Below are 12,596 nucleotides of genomic sequence, written 5' to 3'. Positions count from 1 at the left end.
GGCAAATCCTTGTCTGAAAAAAGATGTCCTTGGAACTGACTTTCCCTCCTGGGTCTCAGTTCCTCATATGTAAAATGGCCATAAGAATGCCTCCCTCACAGTCGGCAAGGGGCTTACATGAGACAATGTAAACTGCTCAGAACAAGGCCTTGCACACAGTAGGTGCCCCAGGAACCACAACCCTCTTTCTTTTTCCTCTCCTCACCCTCTGTGGAAGGCAAAGCCAAGTCTCACTTTTCTTTAGACTCTCCAGGACCCTATACAGAGCCTGGCTAAGGGTAGATGCTCAGTATTTCCTTTTAGAATGAATGAATGAAGGAATGAGAGTTGGACTTTATACAAGGCTATCCCCCAAGCCTCTCCACCAAGCATCCTGAAGATGCTGCTAACAGAGATGGCCCTTCCAAACAGAACTAGTCTGTGGTAGAACAAATGTGCAAGGAATCGTATAAAAATGCAAATAATTCAAATAGGTGGTGCAATTCAAGGAGTGTCACTTTATTTTTTTTTCTTGTTGCAAAGCAGGTTTAATTATAATTACAGTTTAAAAAAAGATTTTCAGTACTGTCTGCATCAGAGTGTCTCAGGCATAAAAGAAGACGTTTTGGAGAATAATCCAGGGGAGATGGTTATTTTTCCTACAGGGATAGAGTGGGAACAACCTTCCTTGACCATCAGCTCAGTTCCTTGCTTGTGACTCTTTTCCCAGCAAGGTCGGGGGTCAGGGATGTTGGGGAAGGTACCGGGAGCCACACAAGCTCCTCTCAGATCCACTCGCCCTCCTCGTACCTCCCAGCTCCCAGGACCTGCCTGAGCAGTGAGAGGTCCGGGTGCCCCAGTCAGTGGGATTCTCTGCCAGCCTCCCCATCACAAACCCCAGCGCCACCATTGCCTTCTGCTATGTGAGGACAAAGAAAACGGACTCCTAACAAGAGGCTCCATTCCCTGAGCAGCCCTCCCCCTCCCTCATTTTACAGACTGGGAATCTGGGCCTCAGAGAGCTAACGCCCCGCCCAAGACCTCACAGCAGGGTGGGGGGGGGGGGTGGAGGGGTTGGGGGGGGTTGGGGGGTGGTGGGTGGGAGCTCAGGTCTCTGAGCGGAACACCAGAAACACTGCCGCCCCTCAGGACAGTTTAGATTGTGATTCAAGAGGGGTTTAAGGTGGTGTGATCTTTCCTGGACTTTAGTCCCTGGTGGTGTCCTTTCCCCCAGGTCCTGGGGTGCTGTCTTGCCTGGTGTATGGAGCACTGGACTGAGAACCTGCCGGCCCCGCTCCGAATGGCTCTGTGACCCTGGTGAAGTCACCGTCTCCTCTCATCCTCACTTTCCTCCTCTGTAGGTAAGGGTTGGGCTGGATGCCTCCGTGTGAAATTCTCAGAGTAATTTCTCTGATCCACAAGTGTCCACCAGCACCCAGCAGGGGGCCCTGCCATCTCCCCAGCCAGAGTCTGCACAGGGACTGTTCTCGCATTTGTTCTCACAGCAGCCCTGCAGGACGGGCTCTCCTCTCCCTACCTTGCAGGCAAGGGCAGGCTACAGAGGTTGGGGGTAGTCAGCCTGTCCGAGGCCACTCAGCTTGAGAATGGCACCTGGGGTGGGCCTCAGGAGGGGTATAAGGATGGAAGCACGGGAGCATTTGGAGCATAGGGGCAGCCTGGCCCGCAGGAGTCCAGAAGGGAACATGATCAGACAGCAGGTGACAGGTCGCAGGCCTGGGCTGAGGGGAGGGAGCACCCATCTGAGCCCAACAGGCCTGGCCTCCAGTCCAGGCCCTGGTGCCCCTTAGCTGTGTGACACCTGGAGAAACCACTGTGTGTCTCTGAGCCTCAGTTTTCCTCGTCCTTAACATAGGGATAACAACCTCTCCTCGGCCCAACTCACAGGCTTCTTGAAAAGGCCAAATGAGAAAACGGGTCTGAAAGTTGCTGCTTAAAATTTGCAAAAGCCTCAGCCTCACTGCTTACTAGTTCTGTGGCCCCTTGAGCCTCAGTTTCTCCACCTGTGAAATCAGAATCCCCACCCCTGCCCCTGTGTGTGTGTGTGTAGGGGGGGAGGTGACAATGTCTGAGGAATCAGTCCCTGGCTGGCGCTCTGTCAACATTAGCCATTGTTATCATGAACACACACCGTGAAGGTCTGTGTACAGGTCGCAAATTGTTCTCCACATTTCTGGAGGGCTGTTTCCAGGGAGATGCTTTCTCTTCCTAACAGGGCCTCTGTCACGTCAAACCTGTTCTTAGGTTTCTCGCCCCACCAAGCCACTCAGCAAAGAGAAATTTCTAGAGGCCAGAAGGCTCATTTTTCTCTTCTCCTCCAGACCTGGGGATTTGTCTCTCCACCATGACAGGCCTGGCCGACAACCTGTCTTACCCACATTTCTAGAACCTTCCAACCAGTCTCATCGCCACAGCCTTACGGCAGTAGCCTGGATCCTGAGAATGAACACGTTGCCTCCCCCCTGGGCCAGGTGACGTGTGTCTGGGGTGTGTTCAACAGAAGCCATGCCCGGGAGGGATGGGTTTTCAGCAAAAAGCATAAAGGCTCTGAGTCCTCGATGCTCCCTGCCAACCACAGGCCCTTTTCCGGGTGCTTCTTTCCAGCACCAACTAGAAAACGGGGCTGGCACTGGTTCCTCTCAGAGGCAAAGGTGTGACTGAAAACAGGTTGGGTCTGTTCCCAACAGCTCACCACAGTTTACTGAGAGCATGTTTGTGTCACACTGAATGTTCTGGGATTGTTTCCTCACAAAGCATCACACCCATTTGAGAGGCAGGAAACTGAGACTCAGTGAGCGGAGGGAGGGGGGAGGAAGGGGGAAGGAGGAGTTAGGCAGAGGTCCTCAGCCCTGGCTGTTCATCAGACTCACCTGGAGAGCTGGAACAACCACCCCTGCTTGGCCCACCCTATGCCAACACAATCAGAACTTCTGAGGGTAGGGCCTGGGCATCAGCATTTTCAAGAGCCACAGAGAACCCTCTGCCTAAGAGCTGCCTTACTTACACTTAACCCTCACAGGCACATTGCCATGGGAGCATTAGTCCTGGGCTGGGGTTTGAACCAAGTCCGTGTGACCCCAGAGCCCAGGTTCAAACCACCAGAGGACCCAGCCTCCCAGAGCTCCACCCAGAAATCCAGGTGGCATGCTCTCCCCACATTCCACAGCAAACGATCCCCACGTAATCCCCACAGTTCCCACAGCCTCCTGTGATTTCGTTTTCCCATTTGGCATCTTGTTTTGATGTTCAGGGCATCAAGGGCCAATAGCTTCCCCCAAGCTATTTCTCCTCCGAAGCAGTGAAATAGCTTAGCAATTTGGAAGCCATTTAAAATGCATTGTTTTGCTGGGGGACGCTGTGGGGGGAAACCTGTCTTTCTTTTCTCCTAAAGCCTAGCACAGAATGTAGCAGGCTTTCAATGAGGATTTTTTTTTCCAGAGTCTTGTTAGTCATTAGGCCAGAAGCCCTTCCACTTGCTCTGTGCTCCGTGCAGCAGGCAGGGCAGCAGACGGACACACCGCGGACCATGCAGGTCACTGGGAGCACCGGCTCGGGGCTCGCAGAGGCTCCGCCACCTCCTTGGCTAGGCCCCGAACCTGGACATCCTCCTCTGGAAAATGGCACCACCACCAACTAGCCGACATGCATTCGGAGGATTGGGGAAGGGCAGCAATGAAAGGCCTGCACGTTGTTTATTCAAAAAATAGTGCTGTTATTATTGAACACGGAGGATGGTTATCACTTGACACCTGGCCTGATCTTTGGCTTCTGCGAGGCCAGGCCCTTCAATCAGGCCTGCAATGTGTAGAGGAACCACTCAGCAGTTAGGACGGGCCTGGGTCGTCTAAGAAAGTCTTTTCTCCACACGGCTTGGCCTCTAATACACAATCTATGAGGGATCAGGCTCAGAAAACAGAAAATGCAAAAAGTGTCGATGCCCAGGTCCCACTCCAGTAGTTCTGGCTCCATTGGCCCAGGGGCAACTCAGCCAGGCCCAGACAGGGCTATTTGCTAAAGCTCCCCAGGGGTTTCCGGTGGGCAGCCAGGGCTGAGAACCTGTGCTCAGCTCTTCCCTTCACCCTCCCCTTCTCAGAGCCTCGGTTTCCTCTCTCAAGTGGTGACGGTACAGGAGGAGACAATCTCTACTGTTCAGAATGACACAAACGTGCTCTCAGTAAACCAGGGTGAGTTGGCGGGAACAGACCCAGACCATTTGCAGTCACACCCATGCCTCCTGGAGGAACCTCTGCCAGGCCTGTTTATAGCCCTGCTTCCATGCATTTGACTGACAAGTATTTACTGGGCAGCAGCCCTTGGGTCAGGCACTGAGCAGGATGCAGGGAGAAAGTGGGGGGTGGACAGCGGCACTGTCCTGCCCTCAGGGAGCTGCCGTCCTGAGCGGAGGGGTTGGGGGGAGCTTGTTGAAGGAGCACAGGTACCATGAGGAGGAAGAAGCAGGGGCTGACCTGGTCAGGGAATCAGAGCATCCCTCTGAGGAAGTGACAGTGAACTGACACCTGAAAGATGTCGACCAGGAGGCAGCCAGGAGAAGAGGGGACAGAGTCTGGAGGAGTCCCTGACACTAGATGGGGCTTAGCTGGTTATAAGGACTGAAAGACCACCAGTGTGTGAGGAACAAAGAGAGGCAGGGAAGAACAGGTCAGGGTGAGAGCAGAGAGGCAGGTGGTGGTCAGAGAGTCAGGATACAAACATTCACAGAGAGGCAGAACACTGTGGCCTTGGCATCTAGGAGCATGGCCACTGGAGATCCAGGGTTCAAACCCTGCCTCAGCCACTTACAAGCTCTGTGACTTTAGGCTTCAGAATGCTTTAGTCCCTGTGCTTCAGTGTCCCCATCTCTAAACTGGAGATGATGATAACGCTACCTACCTCCAGGAGTTTTTGTGAAGATTAAATTAAATTAGTTAATTCACATAAACCACTCAGAAGAGTGCCTGGAACACGTTAAGTAGTATACAGACATTTGCTGTCACTGTTATTACGTGCTGGGCATTAGTTCAGCCTCCTCATCTGCACAATAGGAATAAGACTGCATCCAACTTGGAAGATGACGGTGAAGGGTAGATGAGAAGCACAGGTGGAATACTTACAACACTACCTGATAGGCGGGAAACAGGCAAAACAAGTTTACCGTCACCATGGTTTTATCTTTAATCCTTTGCAGGTGAGGCAGAGGATACGGCACTTCTTGGAACAAATTTGCAAACAACTAGCTATCCAGAAGTGGGAGGGGGTCTGTCAGGGAAGCACCCCCTCATTGCAGGTATGCAAGCGCAGGGCTGGACAGGGCACTCAAGCAGGGCAGCCGGATGAGGGGCCCTCTCAGTCTCAGAATCCATGATTCTACCTGTCTCTACCCTCTATTTCTGCCCATCTCTATAAATGTTCATAAACACGTCCTGGAGGCTCTCCCCCAGACAGTATTCCTCTCCTGCCTGTTCTCCTGCTGGAGCAAAGAGGTATCAAAGCAAGACAGCTCCTGTGCCCCAGGAGCTGACAATGCCTGTAAAGAGCATGTCATTCAAGGGCATACAGCAGTCCCCTCAGGTTGGCGCCCCAGCCTTCCCGCCCTCACAGAATAAGGAGCACCAGCGGCCCCACCGCATCAGTCAAGGTCACAGTGAAGCTGACGACCAACTTTCCAGGGAGGCACCTGTGAAGAAAAAGACTGAGATCCAGCTCAGGACCCCCAGGGTCTCCGGAAGCATCCAGCTGCTCCTCTCTTCCTCTGTCCTTGGGTGCAGTTAATCGGGGCCCTCTAAAAATAGCAGTGGTTATTCAGGGAAATACATGGTGCTCTATCTCTGGGGATGCCAGCACAGGCCTCCTTCAAAAATAGAACCTCAATCAGGTGCGCTTCCTAACTCCTTGTCTCCCTGTCTAGTCCCAAAATTCTTCCGAAGGATCCAGAGACAGGGCAGCATCTCCAAATGCTGGGAGAGCTAGAGCAGGGGTTCTCGCTTGGGTTTGTCTCCTTCCAAATCCCTTGTCTGTTGGTTTCCACTTAAAAAAATCCATTTTCCTTTGATTTAAAAAGTAAAATATATTTATTTTAGGTATCATAAAAAAAATCAAAAGGTATCTCACGTCTAGAAATAACCACTGTTTTGAGTTTATTCTTCCTCTCTCCTCCCCCCTCTATATATCACACCACACACACACACACACACACACACACCCATGCACACTTATTTATAGAATTGGGATAGTGCATTTTATATATTTTTTTCACTGAATATCACATCAAAAGTATTTTCCTATGTCATTAAATATTCACCTACAACACAGTGTTTTAATGTGAGTACAGTACAGAGGTTTAGCACATAAGCTTTGCTTCAGAAAGATCTGGGTTTACGTCCTGGCTCTGTCACTTACAGGTGTTGTGGCCATGGGCAGTTACTCAAACTCTTTAAGCCTCAGTTTTCACATTTATGCAATGGGGCCAATGACAGTACCCATCTCAGGTTGTTAGGAAGATAAAGTATGGTACTTTCCTGATTACTGCTCAGTAAATGCCTGTAATAATAATAATAACAGCAGCAATAATAAACGCTATTGAACTATAATTAAGTTCAACTGTAATGAAGATTCTCTGGTTGATCGATATTTAGCTTGTTTCCGAAGCCCATGTTCTCCCACCACTCCGCCCATGTCTGGGAAGTTCTGGAATTCAGAGAGCGGGCTATGATGGCAGCACCCTGGTTGCAGACCCTGCGGATTAGCAGTACATTCGCTGGTGAATGGAGAATGGGGGGTGCAAGTTTGCCAAGCCTCGCACACGTGGGCTCCCACGGACCTGTCTCTCACCTCCCCCAGGAAGCCTCGCAGAGCGCTGGGATGCTGCAACAGGACAGGCTCCCCTTAGACCCCCTCCTCTGGCGTGAGGTGAGGCTCTATGCCTCCAGCCTATAGTGATACTTGGACAAGGGGCCTCCTCCTCCAATTCTCAGCCAGATTCCATCCTGATCATCTTTATTCTCCAATTTTCTAGGAAGTTGAAACATCTTTTTTTCCCTATTTGGCTCCTTTCACTGTGCCTGGAGGGATTACAAGCTGGACCCTGATGAAGAAACCAAGGCTCAGAAAGGTTAGGTGACTTCTCCATAGCCACACAGCTAGTCATTAATCAGGCTTCAATTAGAAGCTTATTGTGGGCTGAATTCTGTCCTCCCAAAATTCCTATGTTGAAGACCTACCTCCTGGTACCTCAGACTGTGACTATATTTGGAGACAGGGCCTTTAAAGAGGTGATTAAGGTAAAATGAGGTCACGTCATTGGCTTAGGGTGGGTTTTAATCCACTATGACCCATGTCCTTATAAGAAGAGGGGATTAGGACAACACAAACATAGGGACACCAAATGAGGACCTAGTGAGAAGGAGGCCATCTGTAAGCCGAAGAGAGAGGCCTCAGAAGAAACCAAACCTGCCAGCACCTTGGCCTTGGACTTGCAGCCTCCAGAACTGCATTTCTGTTGTTTAAGCGAGGCTGTGGCATTTTATCAAGCAGCCCTAGCAAACCAATACGAGTGCTCCAAAACAAAACTCTTAACAGTTCATAAAGTTACAAAGTAATTTCCTATTTTTTGATTCTTCTGATTTTACAGTGGCCCTGTGAGGTGGAAAGAATACTTTTACTCCCGTCTGGTTGGAGGGAATCAACGAGAGGCTGTACGTAAAGCGCTTGGCCCAGTGCCTGGCGAGAGGAGTATCTGTGCCCACCACGGATTCTAAGGGGGAGATTTATGAGGAGTGGGTAGACGCCAGGGGAGACAAGTTTCAAACTCCATCTAAGGAGGATCTGCCCAAGGGTGAAGGGCCACCCCAGGAGGGAGCGCTCCCATCATAGGACAGAGGGGAGGAGAAGTAGGATGCCCGCTGGGTACCGTGCCGCAGAGCAGTGGATCTCACTGTGATCACCAGAGCAGCAGCGGCAGCAGCACCCGGAGCTTATCAGAAATGCAAATTCTGGTGCTTCACCCCAGACCGACTGAATCAGAAATGGGAGGAGGCTCAGCAATCTGTGTTTTTTATAAGCCCTGCAGGGGATTCTGGCACACACTGAAGTTTGAGAACCAGTGGGCTAGAGGAGACAGGAACTGGACAGGCAGATTGGAAAGGATGGGATGACCTCTAACAGTCCTCAGAGCCAGAGACACTGAGATTCAGGAGGATGCTGACCTCTCCCTCTTTTCCCCTTGTCTTTCAGAGGCCACAGCCATACAATTTCAGCTGAAACAATGAGTTGACTTGTGTCCTGTGGCATCAGCTGACTCCTCATCCATGATGTTGGAAGAAGGCCAGCTGGAATCCCATCACAGCTAGTGTCTCCCTCCAGAACATGCCATAGCTGCCACATCAGTGCTGAAAGGGGCCTTGGGGATTTAGCACCAGAGCAAATCTGGCCCAGAGATGGCAAGGGTCACCCAAGGTCACACATCAGAGTGATGCAGGCCAAGCCTTCCAGGCTTACTCCTCATCACTGTGTGGCCATACTTGGTGCCCATGTGGGACATGGGAATCCAGCAAAACCACTTGGGCAACTTCTATTTTCATCCCACCTTTCTCTGGCTCAGCTGGCACATGGATGCCTTTCAATTCTGGGCTGATCATTCTTGACAGAATGTTTCAAAGTCAAGGCAGGGGCTGGAGAGGACAAAGCTGTTGCTCCAGGCACAAACACAGCCTCTGAACTTGGTGCCTGTCATTGTAAATTTCTGTGCACACTGGGGGATTATTCTGCCTTGAAATACTTCTACCACGGGCATTACAAGTGACTCATAGTCTGGTAGCCTCAACACTCAAGAGTCACCCAGGAGAGACACCCATCAGACCTGGTTTAATCAGTCCTAGTAGGAAGTATGTTTGAAGGACAGGCTCTATTATGCCCCACACAGCTTTGTGAACTTAGGGAATAAGGCCATGCTACAGAAGGTCTGTAGGAAGGAGCTTTCCTTCTAACTGGTGCAGCAGAGCCCATCACAGGGTTCAAGAACATGAGCAACTCCAGAAGCAGGTCTGTAGGAAGGAGCTTTCCTTCTAACTGGTGCAGCAGAGCCCATCACAGGGTTCAAGAACATGAGCAACTCCAGAAGCAGGACACTGGACAACACAGAGACTATGAGCTTGGCTGGAAGATGGCAGCTGGGAAGTTTGGACTTGGCTACTTGCTGTCCTATAATCTTGTGGGTAGGGCCAAAAATTTGCATTTCTAATAGCAATATGGATGCTGGTGGTCCAGGGACCACACTTTGAGAACCACAGGCAATAGTAACCTGCCTTGTCTTCCTCATGGGGTTCTAGTGATGGCTCGTTTGGAAGACCTGTGTGCTAGTGCAGTTCTGCCATTTGGTGTGTAGGAGCCTCGGATCATCACTTACCATCTCTGAGTCTCAGGTTTCCTATCTGCAAAATGAGAATAACAAATACTGTTTGTATTGCAGAATGGTGAGAGTCAAAGAGAGAAACAAATAAGGCAAAAGAATTTTAAAAATTGTAGAGACTATTCAAATGTAAAGAGGAGCAAACATTTTTGGGGCTCCTCCGTGAGTCAGAAGCTCTGTTAGATGTCAGGATATGAACTTGAATAAACCAGAATTCCTGACCTTAGAGAATCCAGGGGGGACTGGGGAAGGCAGATAAATGGACCACTGATATAGCCTGTGCTCCAGCAGAGCAGCACAGTAAGCTGCAGAAGGATGGAGAAGAGGTGGGGCAAGTGGCTTAAACTGGACTTTATCCTCAGGACAAAGGGAAACCTTTGTAGAGTTCTAAGGTGGAAAGTGACTGATCTTATTTGTTTTATGGGAAGATCATTGTGGGCTGGGAAATGGGTCATTGGGAGGGGCAAGGCTAGAGGCAGAGAGGCAGGGAGTCAGCAAAGAGGCTGCTGCAGTGATCCAGGGGTGAGATAATGGAGAGAAGTGGATGCATTTGAGAGATAAGATGTGTGGAACAAAGGCGGCAGCAGAACCAAGATGGCGCCGGGTTTCTTGTTCACAGACTAAGATAGGGAGGACCGGGAAGTGGGTTGGGGTGGAGATGAGGAGCCAGTACCTGGCCATGGCACTGCCATGAATAGATACCTTAGCCCGTGAGCCACTGCCACTCTGACTGCCAGGTCTCCCCCACTGTGAGGGACTTTCTCCTGTCTTCCCTCCCCACGTCCTGGCATTACTGAGCTCTGCTGTTCCCTGCCGCTGCAACGTGCAGCTGTGTCCTTCCCATCCACAGAGTCATCTCCAAAATGAACAACAAAAGCGATCAGCAAGCAATCATCTTTCTTTTCCCCTATACAATGCCTGGGTATGCAGATAATGTTTGTGATTGTTGCAGAAACGATGGCATGAAAATTGGGGCTCCTGCCAAAAAAAGGAGGAAAAAAACCTATTTAAATAAACTCAAGTGGTTCAGACCCAGTTTGAGGCCTCCTAAACTGGGGCCCGATAAGGTTCTCGTCCCTCTGCCCTCCATGAGGTGGCGAGGTGCTTTGTAGGACCCTGGCAGGTTGGGACAGCCCACAGTGGCAGCCCCTGGAGGCTCAGGGAATGACCTCAGGGAAGTGTTCTGGCATCTGCTGTGAGCTTTGGGCATTAATGAAGGGCAGTTTTCTGGGCCTTCCACTCACAGCTTAGCTCCCAGCCAGCTGAGAGGAGGTGCTCACTGAGGTTCTGGGTGACTTTGAGACCATCCCAGGCAGAAAGGCCGTGGACTAGAGGAGGCCCATAATGATAAGCTGTCACTGTTGCTTTGTTTCAAGGAAAGCTGCCTGCATCCCACACTGTGCTATGAAGTTTACAGCCTATTGTTTTATTTAATCCATCCTCACAATTGTCCTGAAAAGTGGGCATTACTAATCCCATTTTACAGAGAAAGAAAATGGAGGGAAACGTTGATTATGATTTCACAGCTAGTAAACAGCAAAACTGGGATTCTAGCCTGGGTTGCTGGATTCAAAAAAGCCCGTGATTGCACTCTATTCAAAAAGGCAGATAATAATAAGTATTGACAAAGAGGTGGAGAAATTGGAGCTCTCAAACACTGCCAGTGGGAATGTAAGATGCTACAGGCCCTTGAAAACAGTCTTGGCAGTTCGTCAAATGGTTAAACAGAGTTACCATACGATCCAGCAACTCCTCACCTGTGTATATTCCCAAGAGAAATGAAAAGATATATCCACACGAAAATTAGTGCTTCAACGTTCAGAGGAGCATTATTCATAGTAGTAAAAATGTGAAAACCCAAATGTCCATCAACTAATGAATGGATAAATAAAATGTGGTATTCTCAATAGAATATTATTTGGCAATAAAAAGAAGTGAAATACTGATCCGTGCTACAACATGCATAAACTTTGACAACTTTATGCTAAGTGAGTAAAGCTAGTTACAAAAGACCACATATTGTATGATTCCATTTACACGAATGTCTAGACGAGGAAAATCCATAGAGACAGAAGGTAGATTACTGGTTGCCTAAGGCTGGGGTGCTGGGGAGAAATCTAGAGTGACAGTAACGGGTATGGCTATTTTGGGGGGGATGATGAAAATGGTCTGAAATTGATTGTAGTGATGGTTGCACAATTCTGTGAATAGACTAAAAAGCATTGAATCCTACACTTAAAATGGGTGAGTTGTATATGAAATGTGAATTATATCTCAAGAAAGATGTCATTTTTTAAAAGCCCATGACTGAACATTTAAAAAGAAAGAAAGGAGGAAAAAGAAAATAACCATGATCTTCCCAAGTGAAAGCATCTAGAATTATTATTTTCAATCATTCAACAAATCTTGAACCCCTGTTATGTGCTATGCACATTCCTCTGGGAGCTTGTGAGTAGGAGATCCTAGTCTGGGTGGAAGAGGCAGGATGTGGGCACAGATAATCATGATTCATGGAAGAAGCAGCCAAGGGAATGTAAACAGGAGGATACTATTTCACACTCACTGGGTTGACAAAAATTTAAAAGTCTGACATTATGGCATTGGCAAAGATGCAGAGCCCCAGAGAGTCTGATATACTGCATGAGAGAGAATAAATAGGTATAATTTGGAAAGAAGTTTGGCAGTGTTTAGTAGAACTAAAGATGCACATGCCCTATGACCCGGCCATTCCGTGTGTCCCTAGGGTATAACTTGGATAAACTCATGTACATGTGCACAAGGCAACATGAGCAAGGACATCCACAGCAGCACAGTTTACACCAAAGACTGGAAACAACTAAGTCCCTCAGCAAGAGAAAGAGTAAATAGACTCTGCCATAGTCACACAATGAGTGATACACGGTGGCAAAATCCAACAAAATCCAACGGTATTAAAATACTATACAAAGGATAGTAAAAAATAAAGTATATAAAGTTTAAAAACATATCAAACAATACTATCCATTACTTATGCATACATACATATGTAGTACAAGCATAAGAACAGGTGCGGGAATGATCAATGCCAAATTCCCAATACTGGTTGCTTCTTAGGAAGCAGAGGGATGAGACTAGGGGCCACACCAGGGTCTTCAATTGTGTCTATAATGCCTCTTCTTAGAAGTGACTTGCAATATACTTTTTCAATTGAAATTTG

General features: G+C 49.0%; 1 protein-coding gene and 1 long non-coding RNA gene across 40 annotated transcripts in view; one reads left to right on the top strand and one right to left on the bottom strand.

The window, feature by feature from the left end:
* TENM4 (teneurin transmembrane protein 4) overlaps positions 1-12,596 on the bottom strand; it is a 2,704,309-nt gene that overhangs the window by 500,423 nt on the left and 2,191,290 nt on the right. The window lies entirely within an intron of this gene.
* LOC139083948 (uncharacterized) lies at positions 2,791-10,435 on the top strand. Of its 3 annotated transcripts, XR_011541122.1 has the most exons (6): positions 2,791-4,181; positions 5,183-5,281; positions 7,010-7,105; positions 7,625-7,688; positions 8,227-9,033; positions 9,116-10,435. It is a non-coding gene; the product is annotated as an uncharacterized lncRNA (long non-coding RNA). The 3 variants fall into 3 exon arrangements; XR_011541123.1 differs by lacking the exon at positions 5,183-5,281 and having other exon boundaries at positions 2,802-4,181; XR_011541121.1 differs by lacking the exons at positions 2,791-4,181; positions 5,183-5,281; positions 9,116-10,435 and having other exon boundaries at positions 6,969-7,105; positions 8,227-8,368.

Source organism: Equus przewalskii, chromosome 6 (genome assembly GCF_037783145.1).
Source record: "Equus przewalskii isolate Varuska chromosome 6, EquPr2, whole genome shotgun sequence".
NCBI lineage: Eukaryota > Metazoa > Chordata > Mammalia > Perissodactyla > Equidae > Equus > Equus przewalskii.
Note: the sequence above shows the minus strand (reverse complement) of the source record. Positions and strands in the feature narration are given on the sequence as shown.